The sequence below is a fragment of the Pristis pectinata genome, chromosome 11, assembly GCF_009764475.1.
Source record: "Pristis pectinata isolate sPriPec2 chromosome 11, sPriPec2.1.pri, whole genome shotgun sequence".
NCBI lineage: Eukaryota > Metazoa > Chordata > Chondrichthyes > Rhinopristiformes > Pristidae > Pristis > Pristis pectinata.
The window spans coordinates 74,624,176-74,646,286 of NC_067415.1; positions in this window are offsets into that span (position 1 = coordinate 74,624,176).

Genomic DNA, 22,111 nt, shown 5'->3' on the forward strand with positions numbered 1-22,111 from the left:
TTCCATCTAAGACCTCTAACTTTTGCGATGCATGGACAACTCTATTCAGTCATTAATCCTTGAGATTAGATTTTGATGATCAGATTTTTTATTACGAAGTTCTGCACGCCAGGCATTATAAAATTGGCTTGATATAGTTCCTTAAGCAGTCTGGATATACGAGAAGTTTTCCTATTAAATTTACTGACCTGGAAGCTTTTCCATTTCTTCTTTTTCATGATCAAAAAGCTTCTAAACACTGTTTTAATCCACTTGGTCACCTTTTTAGTTTCTCTCAAAGAAGTCACCTCACTTGCGACATCACTTCATCGGTTGAATTTGATTGCCGTGGAACCAATTGTATTTAAATAATTGAATTTGTCGTCCATACATTAAAATAGCCAGAGCCAATTGTATTATTAAAATTAGAACTTTCAATCAAATGTATATTCCAGAGAAAAAGATGGAATGATTTAAATGTGAAGTTATGAGTTTGAGCAGAGATTCTAATTTGCAAACTTTACTTCAGTACTACAAATAGTACAACTTGTTTTCAGTAGTAGAAACCCATGAGATGATTGTAACATGCCTTGTTGAAATAGCTGCATGGTTAAAGAGAATTTAATCATAGTGTGTAGCGTAGTATCAGGTGAAGAAAAGGACAGTGGTCAATAATGATAATGATCTATCTTTGATCGTCATAAGATTAACAAATACTTTCAGGGTACCTGACACAAACCAAAGAAACTTCTCCACATAGGGAATTGTTCAATGTTGTCACCATGACAATGGTACAATAAAAAGAAATTATAGTCAAACATTGGCGCTTAATGCTCCTGATCAACAATTGGGTAAAGCACGTCCAATCAGAATGCTTAAAACAAAGGAGGCAAATGGAGCAGTTTTCAGTTACAGGAACTGTTCCCTTCTTTCCTACACAGTCAACAAATTGCTTGGATAAATTCATGGAAATTACATCTATGCCATATTTAAATAAAATTAAATTTGAACATATTGCTTTCTAGTGTTCTTATTCACCTCTATGTTTGTCAATTTAAGTGAAGGTCATTTACCATGCCACAGAAATGTAAGAAATTTAAGATAATTGTTAGGTTTCTTGAAAAATAATTCAAACAGATATATGAATAGCATCTGGAACATGTTTAACCGATGCAGCAGTGTATTCATTTTAGTCACATTAACCCAACCTAGTAAAAGCCGGTTTTCCGGTCTATTATAGGTTTTATGTTACACTATATCCATCCTGGTGACAAATAGTTTATTTGGATTCAGCTGCAGCATGTGAGAAATGGGCTGTGCTGCAAATAGCACAACTTGTTTTAAGTAGTAGAAAACCATGAGATGATTGTAACACGCCTTACTGAAATAGGTACGTGTTTAAGGAGAATTTAGCTATAACATGCAGTACTGCATGAGCTTGAACAGAAAAAGGAGACTTCAGAGGATTTTTCCTTGGAGTGTAATACTATATGTGCCGCACATGCTCTGTTAAATGTAAAATGCACTTGTTTTATGTGAAAAATATTAATTAATTTCTCCAGCTGGTCTTCCAGTGACAACACTTGGCACATTGCCAGACTACAAATTGTTTTGTCGTTCTGAACTGATGCCATAGAGATTAATAGATACCCAATAGTAAAATTGGCTGCAAGTTGATGTGGCTTACTTTGTAATCAATTACAAAGCACTAATAACAACGTTCATTTATATTGTTCCTTTAACATAGGAAAAACATCTAAAAGCAGTTCACAGAAAGGTTCTCAACCCAAAAACTGATGTTAATGTGTATACAGTGCTGTTAGGACAGAGGACCAAAAACCTGGCCAAAGAAATAGGCCTTAAGTAGCATCACGGATACAAAAGGTTTAGAGGGATATAGGCCAAATGCAGGCAAATGGGTCTAGATCGGATAGATATCTTGGCCAAAGGGCTGGAAATTGGTAATTGGTTTATTATTGTCACATGTAGCGAAATACAATGAAAAACTTTGTTTTGCATGCCATCCATACAGTTCATTCCAAAACATAAGTACATTTGTTTCTGTAGTGTATAACTCTATGACTTTGTGACTCTATAGAGATCTATGACTTTGTGACTCTATAGAGAGGTAGAAAGGGAAAGAGATTGAGGAAAGGGATTCCAGGGCTAATGGTCTTAGCAGCAGAAGACATCGTAATCAATGGTGGAACAATTTGGTTCAAATTCAAATTCAAAAAAAAAAGATGGACACAAGATCTCAATTAGAGACATGTAGATGGTGCGGAGATCATGGAGATAGGACGGAAGGGGAAAAAAAAATCCATGGAGAAATTTGAAGACAAAGATGAGAATTTTAAAATTAAGGCCTTGCTTAACCGTGACCTAATATAGGTCAGTAAGTACAGGGGTGATGACTGAGCCAGACTTGGTTCAGGTTAAGGGAAAGGCAGCAGAGTTTCCAATGCCCTGAAGTTTCTTGAGAGTAGAACAAGTGAAGCTGACCACCGATGGACTGTAACAGTCAAACCTGGAGTTAACAGAGGCAAAGCTGGGGGCACTGGTATTGGCACATGTACCAAGATACAGTGGAAAAAGCTCCTGTCTGTGTGCCATCCAGGGAGATCACGCCATACATAAATACATCAAGGTGGTAAAAAGAAAACAGAATGCAGAATATAGTGTTTCAGCTACAGAAAAAGTACAGTGCAGGTAAATAATATAAAGTGCAAGGGCCCCACTGAGGTAGATCAGAAGATCAAGAGTTCATCTTTTGCATATGAGGGGTTGTCAGCAGCAGATAAACTGAGGCAAAGTTGGAGTTGGATGAGGTTGCAAAAACAATCAAAGAATTGACATGATTTCAATAACAATGAAGAAAAATAACCATTGATTTTGTTTATTTGGATCTGAAAGTTTAGGGCTCAAAATGCACTCTAGGTTATATAGAATAGCTCGCCCCAAATGAAAATGTTTACATTTCATTACCAAGTTGTGTCTTATATTTTATTCCACACAGAGAAAAGACTGGCATGGTTAGAGAGACAACAAGTACAGCCAAACTGTGACTTGCACAAAACTGCTATCATTAATGGATTATCCTGAATGCTCTTGGGAAAATATGAAAACTTATATGAACTACACGTGGATCAACAGTGCTGGAATTCTGACCCCTTAGTCTGCAGACAGAATGGACAGTATGGGATTTCATATCTATGCTGAGTTTTGTGCTGCTTCTCTATGAATTGCTTTGCTTCATAGTATATGCAAGTGTCCTGTGCCTGGCCAACATCCCCAGCACCGAGATCCTAATTATCTTCAGTTGGATATGTTGGGAAGGCCATCCATTCCTATGTACAACACCAGACTCCTGAAGCAGACGCTCTTTTCTGAGTTCTGTCACGGGAGAAGATCACCAGGCAAACAGATGAAAAGACTCAATGATGTTTTCAAAGTCTCCTTGAAGAAATGCAATATCCCCATTAGCTTCTGGCAATCTCTAGCTCACAGCCACTCAGAATGGAGGAGGAGCATATGGAATGGTATTAAAAACCTTGAAGCCATACATTGAGACCTCACAGAAACCCTGCATAAATGGTGGAAAGAATTCACCACCTGATAAACTACCCCATCACCCATCCCGATGGGAACTACTTTCCCCATCTGTGGAAGAGTCTGTAGCTCTCACATTGGCTTCATTAGCCACCTTAGAACCCACAAAAGCAGAGCAGGGACAAGTCATGCTCAATCCTGAACAACTGTCTAAGAAGAGCAAGTATTATGCAATCCAATTTGCAATAGAAGAATTCAAGGCAGTGTCCAAGCTTCTCCAGAAGTTACCACTTAATATGCTTTTGGCACAACATCATTCTGTATCACACTAAATAGAACCAGAGAGCTGGATTGACAAAGGAGCTGTCAAGAAACATCTCAATGGGTGAACTTATTGACTCTGTTCCTGATTTTGGCAAGCTTCTGTCTTTTTGCTTGTTGCATTGACTTTTATTGTTTCTTTTCCATTTGTGAATACTTTATGATAATCTGTAGTGGAGAAACCTGTTTAAAATAATTGTTTGGGAATTTGACTTTCCCAGTTGAAAATATTCAACCATCTAACTCAGCCAAATCCTCTATGCCCATCACATGCTGGGGGGTTCTACATGCTCATTTTAGACTGAGGATAAGTAGGAAATATCCCAGCAAGAGTAAGAGAGGGCCACTGATCAGCTTCAACCAGGGACAACACAAGGACCAAGCAGCAGGCCTTCATCACCAGAGGCAACCAATAATTTCACCTCAGAGGACTTTGGATCAGACACCCTCAATCAGAGCCACAAACATGATCTGCAGTGAACCCATCATTCCTCAATCACAAACACACTAGGGGTATACAGCAGGATAATGACTGTCCCTCCAAGGATACACTTACATCCCTTGCAACCACATCAAGGTACTTGTGCTTAATCCAACTTTATCTCTTGCTGCTTTGTTGAGAGAAGGAAGTGAGGTGGCTGGCTGATAGTTGTCTCCAGGACCCTGAGAGATAATTGTGAATAAGAGAACCCTGTGGTTCTTTTGGCAGTCATCAATAATGCCAAAGGTAACCTCCTGAAAGTGGATCCGGAGAATTGGGCTTTGCTTTATTTTATTTTCTCAAGCACAGACAACACCAACAACCTGCTAAAGGTGCTTCTCCTGCACCTTAGTGCAATACGTTACAGACCACTTTGAATTAATAAATAGGATGCTATGGAGCTGACATTGTTTATTCCAAGGATGGATGTCTCCTTGATTTCACAGTATTCACTGGGACTTCTGATTCTCATCCCAAAGCAGAATCCTGCTTTCAAACTTGAAGTTGTTAGATTTTAATGTAATTTTTCAATGCATTCACCAAATCTTCTGTCATGTATTACACAAATTTGAGTGCAGCCTTGAGGAACTGCACCTGTGTTTTACCTGGCATAGTTTGTACAAGGTATTACAGCTAGATTAAGTTAGAAATGGTGCAGAAAAGAATCACAAGGATATTGCTGGGACTAGAGGGCTTGAGTTATGAGGAGCAACTGGAGAGGCTAAGACTGTTTTTCCTGGAGTGAAGGAGGCTGAGGTTACAATGCTTTATAAACCTTACAATGGTTTATAAAATTATGAGGGGAATAGATAAGGTGGATGTTGACAGTTTATTTCCCAGGTAGGAAGCCTAAAATTAGAGGACATGGGTTTAAGATGAGTGGGAAAAGATTTAAAGAGGACCTGAGGGACAAGTTTTTCACACTGATGGTGGTGGGTATACGGAGCGAGCTGCCAGAGGAAGTGGTAGAGGCAGGTACAATTATAGTGTTTAAAAGAAATTAGGACATGGATAGGAAAGATTTAGAAGGATATATGCCAAACACAGGCAAATGGGACTAACTCAGTTAGACACCTTGGTTGGCAAGGAAGAGTTGGGTCGAAAGCCCTGTTCCTATGTAGTGTAACTCTGTGACTCTAAATACATGAATTATTCTGCTGATAATATCAGCAATAGCCAATTATAAGTTCCATTGTGATCTTCACTATTGTTGATAAGTCCCAGTGTTTATTTTACTGTTCTCTGGTGACAAATGCATCCTCAGACTAGGGAACCATCTCAAGCTTCCACATGACACCACTATAATTGGCACCTCTGAAGTGACGCTTGGCTTCTTTACCAGAAAACAGCAGGACTGATTTCAAGAGGAGATCAAGGTGCAATGTCACTGCAAATTCCAGGTGTTCCTATGTTGGAAGCTTCACCATCCCTCTAGGGAAAAGAAACAGCTCCATGGTCACCTGAAGTATGGGGTTCAGCAAAAAAATCCTATAACCTAATGAATAGATGATGCATGGAAATATGGCAGAAGGTCCTTCAACTTGCTGAAAACTATAACATACATGGTTCTTCAACTTTGTCAAGACCACCTATACCATCAATAACCCAAACATCCAAGGGTGCACCCAGCTGAGAGCCAATATGGACATGAACCTATCAAGGACAGTTATACAATCAGTGCCTACTGGAAGGAACATGCCAAAGATTTTTTGAAACATGTCTTTGTCTCCTTGACATGTATCCTTGACTCTATCCTACAGCAAACTATTGCTTTCCCACAACTAGCAAGAAATTGAAGAGGCCATGTGTCAACTGAAAGAATAACAAGTCTTTGGAGGAGAAGGTATCCCTGCTGAAGTTCTAAAACTTGGCAAAGAGGTAGTTCTGATCCAAATTACTGCCTTAACTCCCTCATCTGGAAAGGGGAGGACTTGTCAAGGACCTCAGAAACATCATAATCATGACCAACTTCAAGGAAGAAGACAAATTTGACTGTGGTAACTACAGAGTTGTCTCCTGTTCTTTGCTACAGAGAAAGTCATCACCAAATCTTGGCCAATCACTTCTTCCCAATGGCTCAAGAGCTGCTCCCTGATTAGCAGAGTGGATTCTGTCCATCTAGAGGCACAATGGACATGATCTTCACTGCATGACAACTTTAAGAGAAAGACAGAAAACAGCACCAACCAATATGTAGGACCTTTCTTGATCTTACACAACCATTTAATGCTATGAATTGAAAGGGACTGTGGAACATGCTATTCAAATTTGGCTGTCTGCTCTGTCTTATGTCTACAACATGATTCCATGATCTTAGCCAATGAGTTCCCAATGGACTCAACCTCAATGAATTCTGGTGTTGAACAAGGCTGTGTTATAGTTGTCAAAACTTTTCCCAATCTTTCTCTCCTCAGTGCTGCACCTCACCTCCAACAGGCCTCTTGCTGAAACGGAGTTGGCGTCCTGGCAACTGTCATCTCACTCGAGGACAGAGTCATTCCAACCTCAGACCAAGTGCAGTCTGAAGACAACACTTGCATATGCATACTTTCGGAGACTGATTTCCAAGTCATCGTCAACTTGTTCACTGAAGCATTCCAGGGAATGGGCCTTACAGATCACATCTGCAAAATAAAAGTCCTCTACCAATCAGCCCTGTTGAACAGCATTACTGCTGGAACCAAAGATCTACAACAAAACACTGGAAAACACAGATCGCTTTCGGTATAGGAAGTTTCAGCTTGTTGAACCATGTGCATCTTTCAAGGAGGCTTTGAGAACACTCTTGAATATTTCCCTTTGTCCACCTGACAGTGTCTTGCTGCAGTGAAGGTCGTGTGCTCTGTGCTTCCACTTCCAGCTGTAGGATGAATGCCATTAAGTTAGAACAGGCACAGAAAATATTCACGAGGATGTTGCTGGGACTGGAGGCCTTGAGTTATAAGGAGAGGCTGGATAGGCTGGGACTCTTTTCCCTGGAGCATAGGATGACCTTATAGAGGTATACAAATCATGAGGAATGTTTTAATAAGGTGGATGATCACACTATTTTTCCAAGGATATGAAAGTCTAACACGAGAAGGCATAGGTTTAGGATGAGAGGGATAAGATTTAAAAGGGACCTGAGGGACAACTTTTTCATGCAAAGAGTGGTTGGTATGTGGAACAAGCTGCCAGAGGAAGTTGTAGAGGCGGGTACAATTACAATGTTTAAAAGACATTTGGATAGGTACATGGATAGAAAAGACCCAAGAGGGATGTGGGCCAAACACAGGCAAATGGGACTGGCACAGATAGATATCTTGGTCGACATGGATGAGTCGGCACGAAGGACCTGTTTGCATGCTCTATGACTCTGTGATTCTATGACTCTATGAATATATCAGGAGCCACTTCTCAGTGAAGACAGACAATGGTGATGGAATTTATTGTGGCCTTCAGTGTGTCTTTGGCTGTCTAAGGCAGAGACCATTGGAAGATGGAATGTATAAACCCAGTACAAGGCATGATCTCTTGGACGACAGTGGTCATTACCTTCCTGATCACTTCTGAGACATGCACTACCTACAGCAGGCATCTCAAAGCACTGGAGAGGTATTACCAGCATTTGTTCAATAACCATCTGGCAGGATGTGAAGCTCCTGGGCCAACATTACCAGCACTGATGACCCAATGACATTCAGGTAGACCACATTGTTTGTATATTTCACTCCAGACTCCCCAAACAGCCACTCTATTCCAAACAAGAGATTACCAAATGGACAGAGTAAAAGATACAAAAATGTCCTCAAAGCATCCGGGCCATGCCACCTTCCCGTAGCTACCATCAGGCAGGAGGTGCAGAAGCCTGAAGTCCCATGCCGCTAGGTTCAGGAACAGCTATTTCCCTTCAACCATTCGTTTCCTGACCAAACCTGCACTACCCTAATCACTACCTCAGTAAAGCAATACTATGACCACTTTGATCATTTTGCACTACAGGAGACTTTTTTTATTCTAATTATGTTCTTTCTTGTGAAAATTATGTATAATTTATGTTTTTCTTGTGATTGCTGCTTATCTGATGCTATGTGCCTGTGATGCTGCTGCAAGTAAGTTTTTCATTGCACCTGTGCACACATGTACTTGTGTAAATGACAATAAACTTGACTTTAGATTTTTTAGACTTTAAGTCATTACATCCCCAACAGCTGGCGGCCCAGGATTGTTCAAAGTGGAGAAGGAGTATTGGGATGGGACTGAAAATCTCAAGTCCCTCTGTCAGAAGCATACAGAAGCCTAGCAAAAATGGCAGTAGACGCTCACCAGTTTACAAATGACCGCCACACCCTACCTAATGAAACATCTCCTGCTCCAGCCATGACAGAGTCTGCTAATTCCATACTGGCCTTATTAGCACCTCAGAGCTTGAATCAAAGCAAATCATCTTTGAATCCACAGCACTGCCAAAGAAGTAAAATGGCAATTGCACAGAACGGCCCAGCAACAGGTTTCATAAAATAAGCTGCTTTCTAAGCCTTTGGATGAATCAGTTACCACTAACGTTTTCTTAATCTTTTAAAATCTGTATTTGCTTCAAACTATGCTCACTTACATTGAATGTGGTCTCCCTACTTCATTCAGCCTGTATAACTGACAGGTTTCACTGTGTGTTTCGGTGTACATGTGACTGATAAAGATATCTTATCTTTAGGTTTAATTCATGAAAATCAGTGAGATAAGTTGATCGCTTGGTTCTCTGCAAGCCCAGGGTGTGTACCCTGTTTCATAGAAAAGCCTAAATCAGCATCCAAGAGGATAAATTTTGACTGCATTCACTGGTGAGAGTACGTCATTGTGAACTTGAACATGTACACTGTTCTCGTTGGAAATTTGCTGCAAATGCTAATTTGCTTCTCGTCCAAAGCACAACTTTGGTCTTGAGAAAATGCCTGCAGCATTCAGAGACACCATCTATAGAGCCCAATACTTGTCACTTTGCAACTCCTTTTGGTAATATGTAAGTGTTATTATTTCCCTTGACTGCAGTCATTGTTTGTAGAATATAGTACTGGCCAATGTAGTGCATTTAAATATCTTAACTGCATCTGACAGCATTAAATAATTTTGATGTAGGACAGAACAGAAGTGTGAAATTTCTCACCAGATTAACATTCAAGTTATCAGACATAATCCCTTCACAAACAACACTTTTATTGATTATTGGGTCCTTGGCAGTGTTCTTGCCAATGTCTGTCTTTCCACAAAGGAGGGAAAAAATACGAACCTGGAAATTTGCCATCTTGACAAGTTTTCAGTCAGCAAGTTGTCTAGGCAACCAAGATCCTTCTTGTTGTCCAGTAGAAGGCAAATTATTTTGGTTCAATTGCAAATGTGCAGTTGAAAGGAGAAAGAGGCAGACATGAAATAAAACATATTGTTCCTTTATTTGTCTGTTTTCAATTGATCTGCATCGGAAAGAAGAGCAGTTCTGAAATGCTCTGTTCTTCAGTGTTAATTCAAACCTTAAATGATTCCATTTCAACGGGCTAATTAGTTATCATATAGTGTAAATACTGATGGCCAGAGCTGTTATCTTCATTCATGTGGTATTTTGACATGGTTCGGGCATTTATTGTTGCAGTAACCATTACATCCATGTTACCGACAACATTTCAAATGTGTTGTTAGGTTTCAGTGGGACTTACAATCTTATTGGTTGTCTGCTCAAACTCATTCTTGATTCATCTTTTTCTCTTTCCCAATGAGAAGTGACAGCTATTTTTGGGGCTCAGGGTATTTGAGAGTCAATTACTTTGGCAATATATGACGTCTGGCTAGTTTCAAAACTTCTCAAACACTAAATTATTTGGTCATCTTTCTTCCTAAGATGTATGACCTCACCGACCCTGGCAACTGTTTGACCTCCTCTTTCCACCCATAGAAGGAAGTATGTTTGTGGATGGTAAGCGGGTGATTGGGTTCTCAACGCTGCACTTCATCATACTTTAGCTACTTTGAAGGGGCAGCAGTTGTCAAAGCTCGTCAAGTGCAGAGATTCAGAACTGCGGTAATTGGATATTCCCACAATAACATAAAGGGTTCATTCAAAAGATATTAGAATACAGTGGAAAGAAAATCAAAGATGTCTTTTTCGCGACAATACTCTGAGTTCATTCATGGGATCATAAAATGATACAGCATAGATGGACGCCATTTGGCCAATGACTTCCACACCAACTCTTTGAAAATATTATCCCAGTAGTTCCACTTTCCTGTTGTTTCTGCAGCTTGCAAATTTTACCCTTCAAATAATTAATTTTGTTTTGGAAGTTTCCATAGAATCTGCATCATTATTCTCTCAGGGGGCACATTCTGCATCACAGCAATTCACTCAATAAAAACTTTATGTTGCTTCTGCTTCCTTCTCTCTTCTTCTTAAGCAGACCCTCAGCTGCTTCTCTTGCTGGGGAGTTGGAAATGGGATTGAACATTGTGAAATTATCAGTGAATATTCCCACATGGCCTTGTGATAGAAGGAAGAGCATTGATGAAGTAACTGAACATGGTTGGGCTTGGGACACTGACTTGAGAAACTTCAGCAGTAATGTCCTGGAGCTGGGATAATTGACATCCAAAAATCACAACTATCTTCATTTGTGTGAGGTATAGCCCCAACCACTGAAGTACTTTCCCTTTGATCATTGAATTCAGTTTTACCAGGGACCTTATTCCTTTATGCAGCCAGTCTGACCTCATCTCCAGAACTCACCTCTTTGGTCCATGTTTGAACCAAGGCTGTGAAGAGATCTGTAACAGAGTCATATTGACAAAATTCAAACTATGTATCTTTGAGCAGGTTATTGGTGAGTCTATACCATTTAATGACACCATCAGTGGCACCTTACATCATTTTGTCTAATGATTGAGAGCACACTGATTTAGTGGTAATTAACTAAATTGCATTTTTCCTACTTTTTGTGGAAGAACATGCCTGGACGGTTTTCAACATTTGTTGGGTAGATGTCAATGTTGTAATTACCTTGGAACAGCTTGGCAGGAGGCTTGACTAGTTCTGGAACACAGATCATTAATACTACAACCGGAAAATTGTCTGATCCCAATTGACTTTGCTGTATCCAGTGCTCTAAGTCATTTCTTGTTATTTCCTGTGGGGATTTTGAGAGGAAGTCAAGTTGGATCATTCACTCAGAACTTCTGGCTGAACATGGTTGCAAATGCTCCAGCCTTCTTTCTAACATTCAAATGGTAGATTCAGTTATCAATGAGGAATGTTTTTGTAACCTTTTCCTCCTGATAACTGTTGACTGGTCCATTCACAACTAGATGTGTCAGGACTGTAGAGTTTTGATCTGAACCATTGGTTGCGAGATTGGTATTGGTATTGGAATTGGTATTCGTTTATTATTGTCACTTGTACCGAGGTACAGTGAATAAATTGTCTTGCATACTGTTCACACAGATCAATTCATTACACAGTGCATTGAGGTAGTACAGGGTTAAAACAATAATAGAATATAAAGTGTCACAGCTACAAGGAAGTACATTGCAGGTAGACAATAAGGTGCAATGTTGTAACAAGATAGAGTGTGAGGTCAAGACTCCATCTCATCGTATAAGGGAACCATTCAATGGTCTTATCACAGTGGGATAGAAGCTGTCCTTGAGCCTGATGGTATGTGCCCTTCGGCTCCTGTATCTTCTTCCTGATGGGAGAGGGGAGGAGAGAGAATGAGCCAAGTGGGTGTGGTCTTTGATTATACTGGCTGCTTCACCAAGGCAGCAAGAGGTATAGACAGAGTCTATATGGAGGGAAGGCTGGTTACCGTGATGTGCTGGGCTGTGTCCACAACTCTACAGTTTCTTGTGGTCCCGGGCAGAGCAGTTGCCATACCAACCCATGTTGCATCCAGATAGGATGCTTTTTATGGTGCATCGATAAAAGTTGGTGAGTGTCAAACGGGATATGACAAATTTCTTTAGCCCCCTGAGGAAGTAGAGGTGCTGGTGAGCTTCCTTGGCCGTGGCATCTACGTGGTTGGACCAGGACAGGCTATTGGTGATGTTCACTCATAGGAACTTGAAGCTCTCAACCCTCAACCCTCTCAACCCTTCAGGATGCCTGAAGGCAGCATCGCAGGCAGTAAAAAGGGCGTTAAGAAGTCATTTGGATTTTCTTTGCCCCAGTCAGCCAGGGAAAAAAAATATAAGAGCAGGGAAGTTATGGTCCAATTTAATAAAACATTAGTTAGGCCGAAACTGGAGTACTGTGTGTAATTCTGGCTGTCACACTCCAGGAAGGGTGGGATTGGTCTGGAGATGGTGCAGAGAAGATTCGCGAGGATGGTACCCAGGATGGAACCATGAGGAGAGACTTGATAGGTTACGTTTGCTTTCCTTGGAGCAGAGAAAGCTGAAGGGGGATCTGATTGAGGTTTACAAAATTATGAGAGACGTAGATAGTGAGAAGCTTCTTCCCCTTCACAGGAGTGCCTATAACCACATATTTAAGAGAAGAGTTAAGAGATTTAAAGGGGATTTGAGGAAGAATTTTGTTCACTCAAACTGGGGAGGTGATATCTTGAAGACACTTCCTGAGTGGGTGGTAGAGGCAGGTACTCTCATAATATTTATATGTATGTGTTCAGGTGATCACTTGAGATGTAAATTGCGGGCCAAGTGCTAGAAGATGGGATTAGTACAGGTAGGTACTTGATGTCTGGCACAAGTATGGGGGGCCAGAAGACCTCTTTCTATGCTGCATGCTCCTAGGACTCTATGACTGCAGAGAAACAAAGGACTGCAGATGCTGGAATCTAGATGAAAAACACTTTGATGCTGGAGGAACTCAGCAGGCCAGGCAGTGTCTGTGGAGAAAAGCAGGCGGTCAACATTTCGGGTCAGGACTCTTCTCTGACTATAGCTTGGCACTTCATTGTTAGGTACACTTGGTACAACTCTCAGCATGTCCTTCTGCATTAGTTATTGAATCAGTTGATCAGCTGACTAATTAGCACTGGAAGAATGAGGTGATATGCAGTCCATTGTTTACAGATTGCTGTGATGCATACTTGATGATCTATAGCACTGCTTAGGTGTTCAGTCTGAATTGTCAGATTCTTTCAGAGACTATCCCATTGATAAGATAAGATGTTTATTTATTAGTCACATGTACATCGAAACACAGAGTGAAATGTGTCTTTTTGCGTTACTGAGAATGTGCTGGGGGCAGCCCGCAAGTGTTGCCACTCTTCCGGCGCCAACATAGCATGCCCACAGCTCCTAACCCATACATCTTTGGAATGTGGGAAGAAACTGGAACACCCGGGGGAAACCCATGCAGACACGGGCAGAACGTACAAACTCCTTACAGACAATGGCCGGAATTGAACCCGGGTGAACACATTAGTCGAGCCATATGGAAGGTGTCCTCAGTGTGAAGTGTTTAGCAATAAAGTGAAAGCCGTTCAAATTGAATCAGGCAGAGGATGGGGATGAATGGGGGCTCTTTTGACTCCATTCAAGGGCAAAATGTAGAGCTTTCAAGCCATCCTAATGATGAATGGATGTGTAGAGGAATTGGATGCCCAAAGTGAAAATAAGAGTCATATAGTTAAAGAAAGATACAGCAAGGAGACAGGCCCTTTGATCCACCAGGTCTGCGTTGACCATCAACCACCTATTCACACTAATCCTACCTTAATTCTATCTTTATTCTCTCCACATTCTCATCGACTCTCCCGGATCCTTTTGTTCACCCACACTCCAGGGACAATTTACACTGGTCGATTAACCTACTAGCCTGCACATGTTTAGGATGGGGGAGGAAACCATAGTAGCCAATGGAAACCCGTGCGGTCACAGGGAGAATATGCAAACTTCATACAGACAGTGCCTGAGGTCAGGATTGAACCTGGGTCTCTGGTGCCACGAGAAAGCAACTCTACCAGCTGCGCCAATGTGCCACCCTGTTTGGGTTGGAAAACGCAAAAGTGTTAAAAGTAGCCCGGGAGCATCAGAAGGAATACATGAAAAGGAATTGGACAAGAAGAAAGAAAAAAAAATTGGTTTGAGATGGGAAAAAGTCAATTGTACAGAATAAAGAGACTAAAATGATGAGTCGACAGTGCAATCTTAATAGTGGCACTTGAGAGAAAGGAGGATTTTTAGGGTAAGGATGGCAGATTCTTTCTTGAAAGACATTTGCAAACCATTTGGATTTGTATGACCACCCAATAGCTTCTGGGATACTATGACAATGCCAACATTTTATTTCAGTCTCTCAAAGCAGGATTCAAACTCATGCACGTTCCCTTCCCCCTGTCACTTCATCACTATCTATAAGCAGGTCAAGCGACAATCCTTTAGGAGCTGAAGGTACTTGATATGTCACTTCCTGTCTCCTGCACTTTCTTAGGAGTATCATTGACAATATTGTTAATGAGCTTGTAGCACTTTGTATCACAAAGACACACTCCACATGTGTGAAGCAACCAGGCATTGAGACCCCAGTGAGCATGTTATCAGCTTCAATGTCATAGATAGTGTTGGATTGTCTATGATTTTTCCAATCACTTCCTCTTGCTTTTGGGTAATGCGTACGGTGTGATCTCTATTAGTGGTAATTAAATTAAAAGACGATGATATAAAGCAAACAAAAACCTGGCAAAATAAAAAAAATATTGTTTTTATGGCTCCCGTCTAGATGATAATCAGAACCAATACACTGCAAAATGTCTAGATCTTTAAAACTTAATTGCACAAAACTCATTCCTTAGTCTCAATGAGTGTGCACCAACTATTGTACATTTGTATAAATTGTGTGTGGATAAGACTGGGTTTAGTTGTTTGATGCAATGATGGAATAGTTTGTCATCATTAACTGTCAGGCTCATGTAACCATGAATAGAAAGTATTCAGGTGAGGTAACACATACCATCTATGTAGTCAAACCCAGACAAGTAGCTGCCATCTTCAAGTAAGGATGACAGAAAATGAAGTAAGATAGTCATTCGCTTTATTATTTGATATTCTCGTGATATAGGCATCACTGGCAAAACTTGAAGAAGCTTTTAAAAAAAGATAATGGGTCTGCTTATTGACTACAGCAGCCCTTATAACAAGGGCAGTCATAAAATACTGTTCCATTGCAAGAACCAATATTCTGACTCAGTGTAATAAAGGGATAACTTTACTTCTTACCAACATTTAAGAAAGAAATATTCATTTTATATTGGTAATAAGTTAATGGTTGAAATCAGTATGTGAGATAAATGCTGTGGTACAGATCCACACAGACCAATAAGTTATTGGCTTCAGCCTTTGGTCTATGTCGTTTGATGGTCTCAGCAAAGGAAGTGACAGGGAAATTGGTCTCAATGTTTCTGGGAAAATAATTTTCGGGGCTTTACTGTCCTTGATTGCTATCTGGTAACCTCTAAAGTAAGTATTTATATGGATGCCAGATAAAGGCAGAGCCTCAGTGGTTTAACTCTAAAGGCAGAGCCTCAGTGCATTCAAGCTTGACTTCAGAAAGTTGAATGCATAATATTAGCTTGAACTCTGTGTGGGACAGGTGAAGTGCTGTAGGATAGAGGTGATGCCTTTTGACTGAGTTGTAAAAACCAAGTCCATTCTGCTTTCTGAGGTAAAATGAAGATCTGCAGCTCCATGGTGTACCGGCTCCCCATACTGCTGTGCAGATCAAAGGCATGGTCAAGGATAGTGTCTCTGCACAGTGTCTAGAGTGCCAGTGGTGGTTGTGGTAGACGCATTGCATCCACTACAGCAAGTGCATCACCAAGAGCCTGATCCATTGCATGTCCAATGGTAACTGGAATGATGAGGGCTGAGAGACTTTGCTTCTTTGGGCATCTTGCCAAGAACCCATCATCAATAGCCTATGTGGGATTTGTCAATCTCAGTGCAGGTCACGGATGTTTTTGTCACACACGGCTGGGGTGACCTCAAACATTACGGCGTTGAACTGTGCTAAGTACCCTGATATGTTCAGGAATAACTATGCCACTGCCAGGGACAAACAAGTGAAGGGGAATGTTGAATCCTGATTTCATGGAACTATTTCAATAAGATTTATCTCCAATTATACCTCAGCTAACTTCACCAAATCAGATTATCAGGTTATCTCTTATTGCTCTTTGTGGGACTTATGCATAGTTTGGCAGTCTCCACTTCACTGACTGTGAAATATCCCAGGACACACTGAGGTGATGATAGACGACTGTTTAAATGCATGTACTTTTCTTCCTATCAGACCCAGTTCTGTTTATTTCTATAGCCAAATACTCCACAGATACTGAATTGGCTTGCTTATAAAGAATTGCTATTTGTTTTAAGGGCAGGACATTTGGTAACAAAAGTGGAACCAGGTTCCATTTGAGTTAAATAAGGAACAGTAGTGGAGAAAAACATTTTTAAAGGTTTAGTTTTAATATATAAGGAACACGTGTATGATGAGTTTATGTCCAGAATTGTCATCAGAAAAGGCTGGAGATGTATAATTTTCTCTTTTTTTATTGATAAATTTGCCCTATAGCATTGTTCACCATATGTAATTTTCTTTTTCTATTCACAGAAGATTCAGGGCAAAGCAATGTATTAGATGGAAACACAATCTCTTTTGTATACCATCAATGGGCATCTGAGTAACATATGTATATTCTCATTTTTTTTATGGCACAGAAGAGACCATTCAACCCAATGAGTCTATGCCAGCTCTCAGAGCAATTCCATCAATCCCATTCCCTGCAACCTATTCTCTCTGACACGTCCTTTCTAGCTGCGACTAGATTTCCTGAACTTGCACTTACGCCATTATATTATTTTTGTTTGTTGTGTTGAGTAAGATATGTATAATTTATGTTAATTTAAGTTTATGTAATTTAAGTTTGTCATGTTTGTAATGTACTGTGCTGCTACTGCAAAAAGCTAATTTTTCATGGCTTTTATACCATGGGCATGTATGCCCATGACAATGAACATGAACTTGACCTTGAACTGTTTTCCTCTGATTCTCCTATCACCACCCACACTAGGGGTAATTCACAGCAGCCAATTATCCGACCAGCCAGCATGTCCTTGGAATGTGGGAGGAAACTGGAATACCAGGGGATGCCCATACACAGAGAGAGCGTGCAAACTCCACGCACACAGCGCCGGAGGTCAGTATCGAACCCAGGCCACTGAAGTTGTGAGGCAGCAGCACTACCTGCTGCACCATTCTGCCAAATCCACCTGAAAGGGTCTCGGCCCAAAACATCGACTGTCCATTTCCATCTGCAGATGCTGCCTGGCCCACTGAGTTCCTCCAGTATCGTGTTTGTTGCTCCACATTCCAGCATCTGCAGTTTCTTGTGTCTCTACCTGAAATTCAGTTCTGTTGGTTCAACATCTCTCTTTCACTCTCCAAGATACTGAAAAAAACAGTTCGTAATTCAGACTAACAACAAGAGAAGCTTAGTGTTGGCAGATATTCTCCCTGAGAGTATCTTCTACAGATGCAAACAGATTCTGGAATAATCCACACATAACAATGTTGCAACACAGGGAGCAGTTAGTCACATTATATAATTCTTGAACATGGTCCCAATCAATGTACATATGCCACGTATGTTCCAAATTTAACAAATATTCTGAAGCAACATTCAGTGTGCAAACAGAACTATATCGCCAAGAGAAGGATATTTTGCACAAGTTCACTTTTAATTGCTCCACCGAAGGAGCAGTATCAGTAACTGATACTATAAGATTTGGAATTCCTTCCATGAACTGCCACCACATTGTCTAGTCCTTTAAGAAGCTCCATAGAACACTTTCAAGTGGGTTCACATGGTCCACCATCAAATTTTGTTTGATAACACCCCTGTGTAGCAGCTTGGGGCATTTTATTTTATTAAAAGTCATAAAAATGCAAGTTGTATTTGTTGAAAATATCGTGATTACTTAATAATCAGTGTCACAAGTCATAATATTGGAAAAAAATACCCACAGGTTTTTGAATTCAGCTTAGCACTTCAACTGTGTGCTATGAGATTGATTTTGCTGCCTTGCAATCATTAAACTGAACTGTTTTTTCCTGAATTAATTCCGCTGCCTCAGCCGCACTCAGACTAGGCCACTTTTGGCTTTCATCTGAGTGAGCAATTTCCCAGTTCGACACACTAGATTTGGAGTTTAGTCAATAAAAGCTTTTCCGTGTTCTTTTCTCTCCCAGTGTTCACAAAGGAGGACTAAGTTCAATTCATCCTTTTCTCCAGTCTCTGTAGACTTCAGCAATACAACTCCTACTTGGCGAGGGCCATGCCACAAAGTTGGCAGGAACACCATCAAAGGAATTTTTTATTCCCATGGCTGCTGCCTTCCTTCCATGAGGGGTGCATGTGAACTTACCACACTTCAACTATTTCCCTTTTCTTTCACATTTCAGCTATTTTTTTAATAAGAAAAAACAAAGATCGTTTTGTATCTATAAAATATGCTCCCTCTTACTTGTTCAATTTTGCCCTTTCTCCGTCTCAGATTGTAACAGATTGATCGGGATATAAAGCAGAGTTTGACGGAGAATCTTAAGCATATTTAATTATCTAGAATTGTGTGAAACAAACAGCAGGGATGCATTGGGTGAATTACAATGGTCTCATTACTTCTACAAATGATGCGTTCAGTTTCAATACTGAAAGAAAAGTAAACAGGCATCTGGCCAGGAATCTGCTTATTTCTTCAGTGGTGTGAAAACCAGAAACTTGAGCAATGATTCTTCAGGCATAGCGCTTCAGTTCAAATTATACAACTGTTTTAGTTAACAACACATAACAACGTGAGACATTATGGAGAAACTGAATTGATTAACCAAAAACGTCTAACTTTGTGAAAAGGAAAAGAAAATGGTATTTTGTCTAATTCAGTTAATTCCAACTTAAATGTGCTTTCATATTTTTACACTTGTTAGTAAAATTCATGTCAACCTCAATGTTATTTTTTAACAAATATATTCATTCTTTCAACTAAAAGTGCTGCCTTCACTGTATATTGATGTTGTTAACTTTTTAATTTTATCAGTTAACATCTTATTTTAAATAGTTACATGGGTATTTCACACAGACATAACATTATAGACGGAACTATATGTTTGCACTATTTATTTTTATTATTTATTTTTATAATTTATGGATTTTATGTACTTACATTGTACTGCTGCCACAAAACAAATTTCACGTCATACGTCAATGATAATAAATCTGATTCTGCACACAGTGTAACTTCAGCCTCAAGTTACTTGACACCTGAGATGCATAACGCTATTTTAAAAGTTTCACCAATGATCCAATCACTTTTATGCTGTTTGTTTCTAAATACTAATAAGGTAATGACTGACATGGAGATCCTGTGTTTATTTTGTTGGATGAATTACTACCACAAGTTGTAGAGCTGAAGAATCAAGTAATTATATTTATAAAACCTATTTCATAGTCCAAGTGCATCCCAAAGCACAATGAAGTTCTTCTTAAAATGCTTCACTTTTGTAATATAGGGAAAACAGCAGCTAGAGCACATAGAGCAAATTCCCACAACTAGGCTTGATATGGCCAGATATATCAGTTTTATTAATGTTGATTGAGAGCTCAGTAGAATCCAAGGGACTAGGTGAAATCAGGCAACTAGGTGTTTATTATGCAAACAGTGCAATGGTATCTTTATTTAAGAACAGATAAAACCATGATTTAACAAGTTCTGTGAAAGACAGAAAATGAAGATCAAAATAGAAAACTACGGATACTGGAAATCTGAAATAAAAACAGAAAATGCTGGAAATATTCAGCAGGTCAGGCAGCATCTGTGGAGAGGGAAACAGAGTTAACATTTCAGGCCAAAGACCCCTCATCAGAGAAGGGGAAAAGAAGTAGATTTAAGTTGAAGAGAAGGTGGTAGAAGTGATGAATATATCAGGAGGAATACTTGTGGTAGGGTGATGCCAAGGTTGCCATCGGGATGGGTTGTAGGGATCATCTGGTCAAATGGGTTAGTGGGAGCAGGTGGAGGGTGATAATGCAGATGCTGCCTGACCTGCTGAGTATTTCTACTATTTTCCATTTTTACAGCTGTACTAATGGATGCACCTCTAACGTTACAGCCTTCCCTGAGTGTCGACCCAGTTTTGTACTCAAGCCCATGCAATTGCTTCAGAACCATTGAACCAATCAGAACCAAAGACAAGAGTATTGCAGCCTGAATAATGACTGATAGAGCTTGAGGAAAAATGTCAAAGCCTTGTCTCAAACCCACTCTCAGATTTAGGGTAGATCACATCTGCAATGTAAGGTTTTATGATTTCTGCAGCTCATATGATTAATCCTCAAAATTTCTCAGAACATGATTGTGGCTGTAGGTAACTGCAGATAATGCTAATACAAATGGAATTTGTGTAATTAGTGGCAGGGTCTTTCTTTAGCACTGGATTAAGCAGACACAATTGGCACAACAGACACCTCTTAGGTGGCAACCTGCCATATATTAATAAAAAACCTACTGAGTTAAGTGAAGCCATGTGACAATTATGTTTGACTGGGACAGTTGCACCTGCAAAGATCCAAATGTCAACAAGTGATTGCTGGGAGTATTTGATCTTAAATCCCCAAGCATTGATGGACATATCCCTCTAGTGACACCCCAACCTACCTCGCCCCAATCCATCCTTACACAGATCCAGAGAGCATCCTCTAAACCTCAACTCCCAACAAACTTTGCATTTTTTTACAAGGCTGAAGTCCCCACTCGAGAAAACAGACCCCACCCTGCTCCACCCCCACCCCCACTCCCACCCCCAATAATGTTCTGAGCCAATCAACGGCACTGTTGGGCAGCAAAGTTAATTCAAGTTTATTGATTGACAGTAGGAAAACAAAACATTGGGAAGCACTTGCCAGTGACAGGAACAGTAACAGGCAGAGACCATGGGTACAGCTGAAGCATAAAAGGAACATTTACGTAGATAAATGTTGCCCTTTATATATAGCAGGAGAAAGGTCAGATTAGCACTTCAATGGTAGTTAATGAAAGTGCAGATATTTTGGAGGATTACAAAATGGAACAGGTGACAGAAATAAATGGCCACTGGGGGGAGGGGTTGAAAGCACTAATACTTCAATATCTCAGCAAGGTGAACTTCTTGTTTTCACCCAAGACGGTGATTGTCTGCAAGGGCTTTGACCATGGAAAGTGTCATTTATCCTGTTCATACTCCAGGATATAGAGGCACAGGCACACAAGACATTTCCGAACGATTTCATCTAAATGGCCACCCTAAGATGTACATGGGAATTCTGTTGAATTTATCTGTCAGGCAGATTCTGCTGATCATCAACAGAAGTGGCAGCAATGGTTGGAACAGCCAGGGAGACCCTTTCAAACACTAAACAAGAACTGATGTTATGTTTAGTGGATCTTTCATGGCTACTATGGGGGCAGATGCAAGTCTGGCTTAATAAGGGGTGGCAGGTTCCAATAGTACGATGAACTCACAACTTTCTGATCAAGTCTGTTTCTCTCCATCGAAGGAAGAGAAAATAAATACAGAAGCTGTTTCATCCAGCATGAAGCTCTTATACTCACATGCAAAATGTTGTTACCTTCTCCTGCTCCAGTAATATCTACCTCATCCAGATATTCTCCAGGGTTTACTTATATGTCACAATGACATTATACATTTTGCTGTCTAATATTGGCACTGACAGGAAGAACCAGAGAGTCCTTTGAACAGTATTA